At 40.3% G+C, this 15,229-nt stretch overlaps 2 long non-coding RNA genes across 3 annotated transcripts; one reads left to right on the top strand and one right to left on the bottom strand.

The window, feature by feature from the left end:
• Window positions 1-3,765: 3,765 nt before the first annotated feature.
• LOC108173905 (uncharacterized) lies at window positions 3,766-14,314 on the bottom strand. 2 transcript variants are annotated; one of them, XR_011580001.1, is made up of 4 exons: window positions 14,060-14,314; window positions 13,858-13,970; window positions 5,491-5,557; window positions 3,766-3,993 (listed from the first exon to the last, which is right to left on the bottom strand). It is a non-coding gene; the product is annotated as an uncharacterized lncRNA (long non-coding RNA). The 2 variants fall into 2 exon arrangements; XR_001790669.3 differs by lacking the exons at window positions 3,766-3,993; window positions 5,491-5,557 and having other exon boundaries at window positions 13,325-13,970; window positions 14,060-14,309.
• Window positions 7,902-10,678, top strand: LOC139195271 (uncharacterized). The gene is made up of 5 exons (XR_011580002.1): window positions 7,902-8,088; window positions 8,172-8,331; window positions 8,437-8,505; window positions 9,236-9,294; window positions 10,323-10,678. It is a non-coding gene; the product is annotated as an uncharacterized lncRNA (long non-coding RNA).
• Window positions 14,315-15,229: the final 915 nt, after the last annotated feature.

The following is a 15,229-nucleotide window of genomic DNA, read 5'->3' as shown; positions in this document are numbered from 1 at the left end:
GGGCTGCTTAGAGATCACGAGGGTTGATCTCAGAAATCGAAGAGGCGTTTGCTTTCTCAAAAGTTGGGCTGCTCAAAGACCACGAAGGCCGATCTCAGAAATCGAAGAGGCGCTCGCTTTCTCAAAAGCTGGGCTCCCCAGAGACCACGAGGGCCGATCTCAGAAATCGAAGAGGCACCTACTTTTCCAGCCTTGTCAGCACCTGTCACACGCACACTCAGCTTTGCGGAAATTATGGGCATTCTGTCGAAGACTTCTAGGGAAGTAGAAAACACATGAATCTTACTGTTCAATCACCCACTTCCCACACGCAACAATAGCTCACGGGTACCACAGATAACTTTGCCAAAGTTGAGCACGTGAAGCTTGCAGCTCCCACTACATCGCTCTGACCAAGAAGGGTAAAAGAATAGCAAAGAAAGAACACTAACAAAGTTTAGACCCATAAATTTTGAAGGTCTAGCTACCATATTATTACCCACAAGGGTAAAGGAACAGTACCACTGCTGGATAATTGGAAAGTCCCTGTGTGTCAACCTCTGTGCTTCGTGGCAAGGTAGACTAGCAAACATGCCCAACCTTTACTCACATTCGAGAAAACACTCCCAACAAGATTGCTTGCTCCAAAATCGAAGAGGCACCGCCCTTCGAATCTCGAGAGCCAGACTCCCAACATGATTACTTTCTCAAAAATCGAAGAGACACTGCTTCCCGAATCTTCGAGAGCCAGACCCCCAGCATGATTGCTTTCTCAAAAATCGATGAGGCATCGTTCTCCGAATCAATCGAAGAGGCGCTCGCTTTCTCAAAAGCTGGGCTGCTCAGAGACCACGAGGGCCGATCTCAGAAATCGAAGAGGCATCTACTTTTCTAGCCTTGTCAGCACCTGTCACACGCAACAATAGCTCATGGGTACCACAGATAACTTTGCCAAAGTTCTCTGCCAAAGTTGAGCACGTGAAGCTTGCAGCTCCCACTACATCGCTCTGACCAAGAAAGGTAAAAGAATAGCAAAGAAACAGCACTAACAAAGTTTAGACACATAAATTTTGAAGGTCTAGCTACCATATTATTACCCATAAGGGTAAAGGAACAGTACCACTGTTGGATAATTGGAAAGTCCCTGTGTGTCAACCTCTGTGCTTCGTGGCAAGGTAGACTAGCAAACATGCCCAACCTTTACTCACATTCGAGAAAACACTCCCAATAAGATTGCTTGGTCCAAAATCGAAGAGGCACCGTCCTCCGAATCTCGAGAGCCAGACTCCCAACATGACTACTTTCTCAAAAGCAAAGAGAGGGTAAAGGAACAGTACCATTGCTGGATAATTGGAAAGTCCCTGTGTGTCAACCTTTGTGCTTCGTGGCAAGGTAGACTAGCAAACATGCCCAACCTTTACTCACATTCGAGACAACACTCCCAACAGGATTGCTTGCTCCAAAATCGAAGAGGCACCGCCCTCCGAATCTCAAGAGCCAAGACTCCCAACATGATTACTTCCTCAAAAATCGAAGAGACACTGCTTTCCGAATTTCGAGAGCCAGACCCCCAGCATGATTGCTTTCTCAAAAATCGAAGAGGCATCGTTTTCCGAATCTCGAGAGCCAGATACCACAGACCACTTTTTCAAAGTGCTCTGACAGAGTTAAAACATGTGAAACTGGCAGCTCCCACTACCGTGCTATGACCAAGCAGGGTAAAGGAATAGCATTACTACTTGTTGTTAGGGAGACTCCTATATATGTCGACCTCCATCCCCAACGGACAGGCAGATCTGCAAAAATGCTCAACCCTTCATCATATCTGAGAGGGCACTCCCAACGAAGCCTTTCGAAATATTCAGCTTTCTTTCCCCCCGATAATACCTCTGCAAACAAGCTATACTAGAGCAAGAATATCTCATATCATCAGGGTTAAAAGCAAGAGTATCCCATATCATGCTTTTTCCCTGTCTTTTCCTTTGGCCTTGTTTTTACCTGCAAGACAAGGAGAAAGAGAGCAATCAGTCAGCACTTGGAATCAAGCTTCCAGCCAGGAATTGACTGCCTGGAACCCCTTACCTGATTACTTACCTGGCATTGCTCTCGAGTACTCATCTTCAACATGTTATGTTTCCAGGGAAGATTCCGCATCTGCTTGAGGAACAGATAGGGCAAGTGCGAAGGATACAAGGAAGCATGTGGAGACAAGCGTAACAGCACACGTGCCGATACATCCATTACTCTGTCAAAAGCAAAAGTATCCCATATCAGCAGGGTGGAACGTACTCTAGATTTGATGGACTTGTTTTGACCCTCAAATTCTTCAGTCGGCCTTATACTCTGGAGGAAACCAGAAAACCCTCCAGCTCAGTTCAAGAATAAACCTGTGGAAAGTTACTTCTTCAAAAGCAAAAGTATCTCATATCATCTCTTCTCATTTTTCTTCTCTTTATCCTTCATGCTGCTGCAAGATGGGGAGAAGGTGAACAATCAGTCGGAGCTCTGATTGCTTACCTTGTCTGTCACCTCTTTCAGCAGACCCCCTAGCTCGGCGACTTGGGGGACTCCTACTACATGATTTGTATCGCGCTTGACCAAGCCTGAAACTACAAGTAAGCTTCAAGTGAAATTGATACATTACCTTGTGCATCTCCACCAGTTAAAGATACCACCCCTGGATGGAGGAAGAGTACTTTCAGAGAAGATGCCACATCTAACTATGAGACAGATAAGGCAAGTCAAGACGACACCACACTCCGATACTTAGAAGTTTCGTGATTACGAGATCATTCTCCCACAATATTTCCTAATGTCATTTGTACTAAATCATTCACTTGTACTCACTAAAGGAGAGCTTGAACCTATGTACTTGTGTAAACCCTTCACAATTAATGAGAACTCTTCTATTCCGTGGACGTAGCCAATCTGGGTGAACCACGTACATCTTGTGTTTGCTTTCCTATCTCTATCCATTTATATACTTATCCACACTAATGACCGGAGCAATCTAGCGAAGATCACAAAAAGCGACCGTTTTCGCTACCTAGGATCTATCTTGCAAGAGAACGGAGAATTAGATGGAGATCTCAACCATAGAATACGAGCTGGATGGATGAAGTGTAAGAGTGCATCCGGCGTGTTGTGTGACCGTCGTAGGCCACTGAAGCTCAAGAGAAAATTTTATAGGACGGCAATAAGGCCAGCGATGTTTTATGGCACAGAATGTTGGGCGGTAAAGCATCAACACGTACACAAAATGGGTGTAGCGGAGATGAGGATGCTTCGTGGGATGTGTGGGCACACGAGAAAGGATAAGATTGGGAATGAGGATATCCGAGGTAAAGTAGGAGTAGCCGAAATTGTAGGAAAGATGAGAGAAAATCGGCTCCGGTGATTTGGACATGTGCAAAGAAGGCCGACTGACGCTCCGGTTCGAAGATGTGACTACGGGACAGAGGTTCAGGGCCGAAGGGGTAGAGGAAGACCTAGGAAAACTTTGGAAGAGACTCTAAGAAAAGATTTAGAGTACTTGGATCTAACGGAAGACATGACACAAAACCGAGCGCAATGGCGTTCTAGGATTCATATAGCCGACCCCACTTAGTGGGAAAAGGCTTTGTTGTTGTTGTTGTTGTGGATATATAGATCGTGACATTCTGTGCTAATGATAACTGTGCAGCCACCATTTAAATAGCTAAGCCAAAAATGAAACAATAGATGGAGGCATAACACAACAAATAAGCAAATCTTCAAGCCAAAAACAAACAATGTAGGCCCTGAAAATAGTTGTCACAAATCGATGTGATCCTTCAATCACAATTTTGTATAGAATTTTGGGTAAATTGCATAAAACTATCTCAACTATTGGGTCATTAACAGTTTCATACATTCTCTTTAAAAAGTTTCAATGTCATATCTTATCTTCGAATTTGAAGCAATGTCATACCTTCCGTCAGTTATATGTCAATTCCTCTATTAAATGTTGACGTGGCAGAAGGCGGAGCCCACTTTCTACTAAAAAAATTTAAAAAATCAATAAAATATTAAAAATATTGATTAAATATTAACTAAATATTAAAAAAATTATAAAAAAAAAAAACGAAACCCAGATCCCATCACCCCATCCCCTTCATCATCTTCCCCATCCGTCCCCCCCCCCACCCCCCGAAAAAAAAAAAAAAAAAAAAAACCTTCCTTCCAAACCCAGAACCCCACCCCCACCTCCCCCGCAACCCCCCTTTCTCCCTCCATCTCCCTCCACTCTTTTCACCTTCCTTCCCATTCAAAAATAAATAAATAAATAAATTCATAAACAAATCTGAACCCAAATTGTCTAGATCGTTACACCCCACCCAACCCTTCCTTACCCGGACCACCTCAACTGGTTTTTCTTTTTTTTTAAAATTTTTTTTTTTAAGAAAAGCTAGTTGAGCTGGTCTGACTTCGATGAGAAGAATGAGGTGGTCTGGGGGTTGCGAGGGAGGTGGGGGTGGGGTTTTGGGTTTGGAAGAAAGGTTTTGGGGGTGGGGTTTTGGGTTTGGAAGAAAGGTTTTGGGGGTGGGGGGGGAGGGGCGACGACGAATGGGGAAGATGATGAAGGGGATGGGGTTTCGGGGGGTGGGGTGATGGGATTATTTTTTTTTAAATAGAAAGTGGGCCTCGCCTCATGCCACGTCAGCATTTAACAGAGGAATTGACAGACAATTGACGGAAAGTATGACATTGCAACAAATTCGAAGATAAGGTATGACATTGAAACTTTTTAAAGACGAGGTATAAAAATGTTAATGACCCAATAATTGAGGTACTTTTATATAATTTACCCAAAATTCTATTATGTGCTAATGTGGCATATAAATGGGCCCTACATATTTTTAATCACAAATGGTTTCTGAAATTAAAAATTGATTAATATACGTAATTCTAAAACACATGTCTCAAATCAATGGTGTAACAATTAAGATCCAACCCTGGCCTATCAGAATTCAGGTTTGATATCTTTGAACGTGTTGCCAAAATAAAGTTTAACTTGTTAAGATTTCAGAGAGATGGGTCAACGTCTCACTACTAACCACATCAATATTCTCTCCCAACTTGCATCTTATCACTAGCACAACATGACTCATATGAAAATAAAAAAAAAAAAAGTCTCAGAATAATTAAAAGTGTTACCACTCTATATTTTTTGTGCGCCAATTGTATTACCATTTTATATAAAGTGTCTATAATTTTGTTATTGTTTTTTATGAAATTATTGTATTTTTTGATGCAACCATATATGACAGCTGACACACCTCGACCCGAAAAGTCCACTTAGACTCCGAATCGAGTTGTGCTGGCCGACACCTGGAAGGTGACGAAGCCATAAGGTGTAGTGATGTGGAAAAAGTGAATAAATTAAACCTAAAAGTGCCTAATCAAAAGAGTGAGCGGGTGAGCAGGATTGAACCCTTTTCACACGTGACGTTAGAGCATAAGACAACATTGTAAATAGGATGAGGGTTATACCACTGAAGGTAACCATCTCCTGAGATTTGCCAGAATCCTTATATACACGTAAGCACGGCTACTAAACCTGGAGGGGCGGAAAACAAAGTTGAGTGGGTCAGCAAAACAATGCTTATACAAAAACCATTATTTTCGAATATACTAACCCCTCGCCGTAAAACAAGTATAGTTTCCTTAAAACATACTACGTAAGTATGTAAACAATAATACAACAACATTATAACCAGAAATATGCCAAGTCATAATATATCAAATGCCACAGTAATATAATCATGAGATAATCAATTGCTCATCAATCTATGCTAGCACACGAGTCAGAATTGCCTAATACAATTCTACCCGACAAGACTGGGTGTAATCAATACGCTCTAGTACTACGATCACATGAAGGCGGGTGCAGAAGCACGATCATATACAAGTTGGATTGCATAATGCAATCTACCCGATAGGACTAGCACTTAACTTGGATCCAAGGCGAGCGAACGGTGCAATGTGAACATACACGTGAAGCAAGATGAGCATGTATAGATATGTATGAATGTCATGACAGTAATATCCCAACCATATAGTAGCATTTATCACAATTAATCTCACAACAACGAATACTTGGCAATATAAGCGTAAAAGTGAAGTAAATACGCATTTAGAGCAATTCCAGCGGGGACCAAATGTCCCAGCCTTCAGTCCAAAAACCAAGCCAGGCCTCAGTCAATCAAGTCCACCCCAACAAATTGACTGGTACCCAGCCCGAGCTGGGCAAGAGCCCAGCCCAAAAGAGACTGAGACAGAAACCGGGGAGGAAGCCTGGCGCGTGCGCTTCACGCAGCCGTGGCGCGAGTGCCCGACAAGCTTTCAGAGCTCGGGCCCGCGTGCAGGTGCTGTCAGTTCCACCCCCCGAGTTTGCGACGTGGCTCTCTCTCTGCCGTTGGATTTCCAACGGCTAGTTTTCTAGACCGTTGGATTTCCAACGGTAAAAAAATTTTAAATTTTACTTTTAAACTAGGCCGTCGGATCAAAGATCAACGGTCCACGTTTTTTTCACAAAAAGTAAATAAAAAAAAAAAAAAGGGCCCAACGGTCAGAAATATGACCGTTGGCCACGTGGCAACTCCCTAGCTCTTGGATTTGAATATTTTTCAAATCTAACGGTCCAGATTAATTAACTATATTAAAATTCATTAAAAATTATTAAAAAATACAGAAAAATTATTAAAAAATACAGAAAATTTTAAAAAAATTACAGAAAATTTTGAAAAATGTTAATTTTTTTCCTATAAATACCTAACCCTCATCTTCTACCTTTACACCACATTCCAATATTTTCTACACTTTCTATACTATCTACATTTCAATATTTTCTACACTTTAAGAGAGAAAAAATGTCTTCGTGGAAGCTCATTGAAGATGTTACGTTGTGTGAATGTTGGGTTCACACTACTCATGATCCGATTACAGGTAATGAGATGGATAAGCGAGAAATGTGGAGTAAAATTACGAAAGCGTTTTGTGATGTACATGGAGAAAACGCCAGAACTAGTCAAGGTCTTCAAGGTCGTTGGAAAAAACTCAACGCATCATTTACTTGTTGGAAAAACGCCATCTCTCATGCTTCCGGTAACCTCCGTAGTGGGACAAGTTTAGCGGATCAGGTGACAATATTTTTATTTATTTATATGCATTCCACTCACATTAATATTTTGATTTATTTAATTTCGTATGTAATTTTTATCTTATTTCTTATGTAATTTTTATGTAATTTTTATTTAATTTCTTATGTCATTTTTATTTAATTTCTTATGTCATTTTTATGTAATTTATATGCATTCCACTCACATTAATATTTTGATTTACTTACTTTCGTATGTAATTTTTATCTTATTTCTTATGTAATTTTTATTTAATTTCTTATGTCATTTTTATTTAATTTCTTATGTCATTTTTATGTAATTTATATGCATTCCACCCGTATTAATATTTTGAATTTATTTATTTGTGTTACACCCGCATTTTTTAACACTATGTTATCCCACATTTTTATAGACACTACAAGCTCAAGCATTCTACAATTCAAAGAACGGGAACAAATCATTCACTAGATGGGAATGTTGGCAAATTGTCAAAGATTGTCCTAAATACAAAATTGTGGCAACTGGTCCAGAAGTTGTCATGCACGGTATGGGTCTACATTGTCACAGCCCGTTCCAAATTATTATATTCGTGGCTGTGAATGGACGAAATTGCCCTTAAGAAATACTAAGTTTGTGAAGCTCAGGTTGCTAATTATCTAGGTTCCTAAGTTTTGAAAATAAAATAGAATTTAATAAGGATGGAACTTAGATTTTTAGGTTAAAATGTTAAAGTTTGGTGTTTGGAGATTGGAATAAGGACCACGTGGGATCCCCACATCCCTCAAAACCCTCCTCATTTCCCGTTCACTGTCTTTCTCTCTCCTCCTTCACGATTTCTCACTCTCTCTGTCTCTCTCCTTCGAACTCACACGGACCACCACCAAAACCACCCTAAATCTATACCAACGTCAATTTTGAGACCACCATTGGAATCCTAAGGACTTCACGATCACGTTGGTATCCATTTCAGGTAAGTTTTACTTCGGAAAACCTAGATTCTAAACTCCCCATGAAAGTGTACTGTTCATGAGCTTTGAATTGGTTGATTTTTAGGACAATCCAAGCTCATAGTGAGCTTAGTGAGGTCCCAAGGAAGCTCGGAGTGCTTCGTTAGAAGTTTTTGGACGTAAGAACACGGAGATCGACAAGTTTAAAGTTTGGCCGGAGCTTTCGAGGCTCTTTCCGGCGAATCCCCGGCGAGTTAGGAGTTGAGGTAGGTATCAATATCTTCGTCTCGTCAAGTACTACAACTTTCCTTTTTGTTTCACTCAATTTCGTTGAGTATTGAAGAAGTTATACTCATTTGAAAAATACCCAGTTTCCGGCGACCTCCGAGGCTTTCGAGGCCGTTTCCGGCCAAACCACGGCGAACTAGGTGTTGTGCAAGGTACCATTCTCTTTGTCTCTTCAAGGGCTACAACCTTCGTTTTTGAATCACTTGATTTCGTTGAGAAATGACAAAGTTATGGCAATTTGAAAAACTGCCCAGAAAACGGCCGCCGGAAAAACCAGTCCGGCGACCCAAGGAAGAAGATGATGCGCGTGGGGGCGCGTGGACCCGTGCCTTCCTTGGCGCGTGGGGGCGCGTGCTACAGTAAAAAATTATTTTAAAAATATGTTGACGTCCGTGACGTCGAGTAGATCACTGTGGTATATTCATATACCCAAATTGAACACCGTATGAGAAAGTTATTGAGGATTGTTGGTTAGGTGTTCAAATAACGTTTTATAATTTTCACATTAGGTGAAAATGTGAATTGATGATCCGACCGTTGGATCGTTACCAAACTTTGATACGTTGTAATACGTAATATTTGAGGATTATTGGAACTTACGGATTGGGAATCCGAGTTACGGATCTTCCGGAATTGGAATTGTAAGTCCATAATATAAGATGTTAACCGTCACTTAGTTTTGGAAATTGACGGAGATCCGACCGTTGGATGGTAATGAAATTTTAGGATGTTATCCTAGAGATATATTGTGGACCTCTGGAAGTTATGGATTTAAAATCTGAGTGGCAGATCTTCCGGATCGAACTACGTAGTGACGTATTTTATATAAGTTATATATTCTATCGATATGAATTCTGAGGTTGGATTTGATTACTATTCTAGGCGGCGATCGTCGTGACGCCTTGATGTGTGGTGCTAGGGAGTTGTTGGACGAACTCCAGGTGAGTGGGCAGTTTTGTTTTCCGTATATATATATATACTTGACGTTTCCCAGAAATTGAATTGAAATGAAAATATGTTTAAAATGAAATGCATATGAGTTATGTGGAAAAACGGGAAGTGAAATATCATGCATAGAATTGATATGAAAAGTATATAGAAATGTGAGTTGAACTGCCATGCATGAATTAATATATGATGCATATGTATGAATTGGTGCGGTGGACGCACAGGTAAGAATTGATTTATGATGCATATATATGAATTGGTGCGGTGGACGCACATGTAAGAATTGATTTATGATGCATATGTATGAAATGGTGCGGTGGACGCACAGGTGAATATTTATTTCTGTTATGATGATGTTGATGTATATTGAGCTCAAATCCTGCACCATAGTTTAGTGCTTATAGTATTCACCGCATCGCACGCTCGTCTTGGATCCAAGTAGATGCTAGTTGTACAGTCCACGCGGAGTGGGTACGACAGGCCAGTCGCGAGAGTGTTAGTGAGATTCCGACTGGTGGGTGACCTTAGATTATGTGCACAGATGATTTATGAGAAGCACTAGAGCGTAACTTGTGTGCAGAAGGCCGTACAGGTCACGCGGAGTGACTCCGGCAGAGTGTGAGAGTGATAGATTTTGAGCTCTAGGTTCAACCGGGCTAATAGAGGGCCTCCGGTTGATTACTTTATTGCACCTGATATGATTTATGTTGATGCATTCATACCTTATTACTGTTGAGATGATGTGGCATGACATAATTAATATGAGAAATGTTGAGATGATGTGGCATGGCATAATTAATATGAGAAATGTTGAGATGATGTGGCATGGCATAATTAATATGAGAAAATGTTGAGTTAATGAATTGAAGTATTGAGAATATATATATGTATATTTATATTTTATATTTCTGGGAAAGTATACAGGTTTTACGGAGAGGGGTTACAACGTTTTGAGAAATGTTTGGATTTGGAAAAGAATTGTTTTACTGACCCACTCAATTTTGGTTTTGCGCCCCTCCAGGTTCAGGAATCACAAAGGTGTGGTGACTACGAGGAATTTGACGGTGTTCTGACAGATTGGACAAAATTAGGACTCACCTTCGGGTGTATCAACTTATAAATTGTATCTTAAAGCTTCCGTACTGTGTAAATGGTTACGTCACTCTCACGTGACGGCCAGCATGCCCTCCTTCGGGACGGGGTGTGTCATACATAGTTCTCCAGAACCAGACATGGCCGAACAAGAAGCCGACACATGAAATTTCTTATGTAATTTCTTATGTTTTTTTCTTTTTTTAGGTTTGAACTTTATTTAATTTCTTATGTAATTTTTATGTTATTCCTTATTTATTTTAAAAACTTTATTTATTTTTATTTTATTTATTATGCAATTTTAATGTAATTCTTTATTTATTTTTAAAACTTTATTTCTTTTGTACTTTATTTAAACACATGAAATAAGATTACATAAACTCACCAAATAAATTTAAAAACAAAACACACTACATAGAATTACACAAACTCACCAAATAAATAGAATTACATAAACTCACCAAATAAACTTAAAAACAAAACACACTACATAGAATTACATAAACTCACCAAATACATAGAATTACATAAACTCACTAAATAAACTTAAAAACAAAACACACTACATAGAATTACATAAACTTAAAAAAATACAATTTATTCTTCAACCACAAGCCTCATTCTAATTATCTTCGCCTTCATGCAATCCCCACTGGTGCTCAATCAAGTCATTCTAGCGGGTTACGTGCCAGTATGGCTCTTGCACATTAGTGTAACGTTGAACGATCAATTCATTGTAACGTCCATCGCGTTCCAACGGCTCGTGTTGCACTGGATCTTCGGTCCCATCATGAGCACAATAGATACGTGTTCTTGAGTTGTTCATCGGATCCGGCTCATATTCATCGACGCCATCATAATCATACTCATCTTCAACAATCATGTTGTGGAGAATAATACACGTCATCATGATGGATCGAAGAGCCTCGACATCAAACATTCTAGCTGCAGCCCTGATAATCGCCCAACGAGCTTGTAGGATACCAAAACAACGCTCGACATCCTTCCTACACCCTTCTTGACATTTTGCAAAGTGTTTTTCCTTTTCAGTCTGTGGATGTGGCACTGTTTTGACAAATGTTGACCACCTTGGGTAAATGCCATCTGCAAGGTAGTATGATCCCTCGTATTGGGTACCATTAATGGTATATGTGCATCTCGGCGAGTTTCCTTGCAGCAGTTCGTCGAACACTGGGGATTGGGCAAGGACATTTAAGTCATTCTGAGCTCCTGGAACACCAAAAAAAGCATGCCAAATCCATGTATCAAATGAAGCCACCGCTTCCAAAATGATGCTTTTGGCTCCTTTTCTGTTGCCATATGCTCCTTGCCACGCACTTGGACAGTTTTTCCAAGTCCAATGCATGCAGTCCATGCTTCCAATCATGCCAGGGAAGCCTCGCATCTCACCCTTCCTCAGAAGCCTTCGCATGTCCCTTGGCGTGGGTGTCCGGAGGTACTCTTTGGTGTAGAGGGCTTCAATTGCAGAGCAAAAACGCATCAGGGACTCCAAAACAGTTGTTTTTCCCATCCTCGCGATCTCATCCACTTGATCTGCAGATGCTCCATATGCAAGCATTCGCAAGGATGCCATAATTTTTTGCTCGGGAATAAGACCTAGAACATGAAAAGCATCCTCTTTTTGCACAAAGTATGAATCATGGTTACAAATATCACTCATGATTTTGTTGAACAAATTTCGTTGCATTCTAAAACGCCGTCTAAAAATATGATCAGGGAATATGCTATTGGGAATAAAATAATCTTCCAATAGATTTTTACCTCGTTTTTCCCTTTTTCGATCGAGGTTTGCAACACGTCTTGGTTTGGCTATCTGACCCACGGCTTCCATGACAAGGCGGGAATGTGAGGCCTTCTGCCTTCTATGGTGATCATCCTCATCCTCCTCCATGAAGAAAGCCTCATCTCCACCTCCACTTCCACCTTCCTCGAGATTGGCCAATTCTGCCTGTTGTGCCAACAACCTTTGTTGTTGCTCCTGCAACTGTTTATACACCCTTCTTGAAGAAGACATTGTAATAAGAACTTAAGATTTGAAAACGATAATAAGAACTTAAGATTTGAAAACGATGAACAAGGATTCTGAGCTAAAAAGAATGATTGAGCTTGGTGTGAGGATGGATGTAGGGATGTAGGGTTTATATGGACAAAAAAAGAAAGGATGAGGTTCTGGACAATGCCACGTGGCACTACGTGATTGGTTGAAAATCTTATCGAAATCTTGGCTAAATTATTGTAAACCGGAAGTGACACGTGACATGTCGGGATTGGTCGAAAATATTATCGGAAATCTATCCACAAAATAGTACGTTCAGATAATGACACGTGGCATGACGTGATTGGTTGAAAATCTTATCGAAATCTTGGCTAAATTATTGTAAAATGGAAGTGACACGTGGCGTGTTGAGATTGGTTGAAAATCTTAGCGGAAATCTATTCACAAAATAGTACGTTCAGATAATGACATGTGGCGTGACGAGATTGGTTAAAAATCCTATCCGAAATTAAAACTATTTTATTTTTTTATTCTTTTAGACAAAATTTAAAAATATCTTAAATGGGCTGGGTGCCAGCGCATTTTGTAAGGATGGAGATCGTTTGTGCCAGCACATTTTTTCACTAGGTGCCAGCGCATTTTTTTAGGGGTGGAGATGCCTTGGCCTATTACTGTTCATTGGAGTCTGTTACTGTTCATTTGAGTGGATAAATGCGCTGGGTGCTGGCGCAAAGTCCTTAGGGGTGGAATTGCTCTTATGGAAACTATAAATATATACAAGTATAAAATAAATTACCCACTCACAGATACGCAGTCGAAATGAAGCCTTCTAGCCTGGTTTAACTCCGTACGTCCCCGGAATACATTCCTTTATACGTGAAATTACTAATTAACTTAGTTTAATAACACATAAATGGAAACTTAAATAAAACCTCCGTAGATTACTCAAATGTAGGTTTTAAATATAGGAAATAGATCTACTTGATGTCACGGACCTAAACAAATTTTCAGAATAATTTTTAGTCCACTCACACCACCACGCGCCGCCGCAAGGTGGCTACACTGGTAGCCACGCGTGGCACACACCACTCACGTGGCTCCCTCACGTGCGCCCACGCGCTTTCTTCACGAAACCTGTGATTTTTGCAGGTTGCAGGCCTTACTTTTAGAGCTCCAAACGAGCTCATTTCTCAACCAAAATTTGTGATTCAAAAACCAAAATGAAGTTAGGAATGCAGGGAATAGATATATATCCATTTGGTGTTGTGTCATGGATGAAGCTTCCTGGAAAAATGGCCTGAAAGTGGCCAAATGGCCACGGTCCAAGATTTCCAGAATTCTAGGAATTCCTTCCCAACTTTCAAAGTTGGTTTCTAACTCGATACTTAGCCAAACTCAGTGATTCAAAAGCCATTTTGAACTTAGGAATAAGATAACAAGTCTATACCTATTAGGAGTCCAGTTGTGGTCAAGGTTGGCCGGAAAAACGAGCTGAAAGTGACCAAATGGTCACGGGTCAAATTTTCCAGAAATCAGGGGAAGTTCTTCCCCGTGTGTTTCCTGCGTTAAATTGTTCCCCAATCACATTTTAAGGTTGGAAATGTCATATGAGCTTTAAAGTAAAAGGATGTGAAGGTCTTGGGGCTCACCATGGTTGGAAACGAAGATGAATAGTGGTACGCCCACTGTTGGTGTAGGTTCCATGGTTGCAGGGGTGAACTCGCCTGATTCCATGGCAGCTGGTGATGGCCCGTGCTACTGTACCTTTTGTGCAGCGCACCCATCTTAGAGAGGAAAGGTTTTCTGATTTACAGAGAAGAGAGAGATTGTGAAGGAGTTAAGGGAGAGGGAGAGTACGAGAGAGAGAGAGAGAGAGAGAGAGTTTGGTGACAGAAATGAGAGATAAGAGGGAGAGAAGTGATTGACAAATGGGAAGTGACCCAAGAAAGGAGGGAGACACGGGAGAGTTGAATCAAATGAGGCGTGGGTCCACATGTCTCACAATACAAAATATTAATTAAAAAAAATATAATAAAGGGAGTAGTTTATCTAGAATAATGAATTTATCAAAATACCCTCGGACATCGTAAGTCTGTAAAATCTCTATTGCCACTCTTAATTCGATTCCGCTTGCACCTACACTTCAGTATCATTGAATACTTCGAGAATACAATAAAAGAATGGGTTCTACGTCTCTCTAACCGAAGGTCAAAAGTCAAAACTTTACCTCTAGGGCATGTTTGTCAAATCATGTTTTTAAAATTAATAAAATTGTAAATGTAGGGACGGGTCGTCACAACAATCATAGTCTCTAAGAAGATAACCGGGCCAGCAATGCTGGCTTTCTAAGCCAAATTAACAGTAAGTCTTCTGATGACCATTGAATTATATGCCTTCTGTTTTCGTCGCTTCGGTTGCTTAATTATCCTTAATATGTATAATTGTATATGGTTCCACAAAGTTGCATGCATGCAGCTGTTTGATAAATAGGAGAATCGTGATTAACTTAAATTAATTTGCTCAAGTTTAGGCTGCCCGACTTGCCTTGAGGTTAGACGAAAGAACATGGCTGATGGCGCCCACCACCAATCTCCATTGTAACAAACCAATTCAACAGAGAAATCTTCTCTAGTAGTGTATATATCAATACATCGTCTCACAACATCACATGACCAGTACGCAATAAATACCTAGATGTGCGATAGCGTATATATTGTTCGAAAATATAAAAGAGAGTATTTAGGAATTTGATTTAATTAGTGATTTTATATGTTTTAATTAGGGTTTTGATATGATTTGATTTGGTCAAGGTTTCCTTG

The sequence above is a fragment of the Malus domestica genome, chromosome 04, assembly GCF_042453785.1.
Source record: "Malus domestica chromosome 04, GDT2T_hap1".
Taxonomy (NCBI): domain Eukaryota; kingdom Viridiplantae; phylum Streptophyta; class Magnoliopsida; order Rosales; family Rosaceae; genus Malus; species Malus domestica.
The sequence above is the reverse complement of the archived record's forward strand: the minus strand, read 5'-3'. Positions and strand labels throughout refer to the sequence as shown.